General features: G+C 46.2%; 1 pseudogene; it reads right to left on the bottom strand.

Moving 5' to 3' along the window:
* The window catches only part of LOC101654110, a 44,363-nt pseudogene extending 44,041 nt beyond the window's left edge, over positions 1-322 (bottom strand).
* Positions 323-639: the final 317 nt, after the last annotated feature.

A 639-nucleotide genomic window follows, 5' to 3' on the forward strand; every position in this document is an offset into this window, starting at 1 on the left:
CTTAGTGGCAGAATAGCCACTTCATGTTGAGAGGGGAACCATGGGAGGAGGGAACAGCTCCCCCAGTGGGGTCCTGTGAGTGGGCAGCTGCTATGTGGTGGTCAAGTCACAGCTTTGGGGAACTCAGCTGTCCAGCTCCTGGGGTGGCGAGCCGGTTGGGGGATGACAGTGGTACATCTGGTCTTCCTGGGGCTTTTTCCAATCACCAGAATCCTCTCACTTGACCTCCTGGACACTAGGCTCTGTGGTGCTCCCCATACAGGCTGCTTACCTGGGCACCATCTTGAAGCTTCTCCTCGTGTTTGTCCTTTTGACAGTCCATGGTACTTTCAATATTTTTCCCCAGCACCACAATTCAAATGCATCGATTTTTCTTTGGCCTTCCTTATTCAGTGTCCGACTTTATCATGCATGTAAGGCAAATTGAAAATGCTACGTACAAGTTGTGTCCTTGATGCTCCTTCCTTTGTGATTCTTGTGTGACCTGCTATACATGCTGTGTTAGATGGTAAGCCATTTGAATACATTTATCTAACTGCTTACATATAATAAAGATATTTTCAATTCCTCAGGTTTATTATTTTTTTTTTGCTCTGAGCTTCTTGAGAGCATGGTCAGCTTTTGTTTACCACTCTGTTC

The sequence above is a fragment of the Echinops telfairi genome, unplaced genomic scaffold (assembly GCF_000313985.2).
Source record: "Echinops telfairi isolate 266 unplaced genomic scaffold, ASM31398v2 ScPeMD7_7;HRSCAF=31, whole genome shotgun sequence".
NCBI lineage: Eukaryota > Metazoa > Chordata > Mammalia > Afrosoricida > Tenrecidae > Echinops > Echinops telfairi.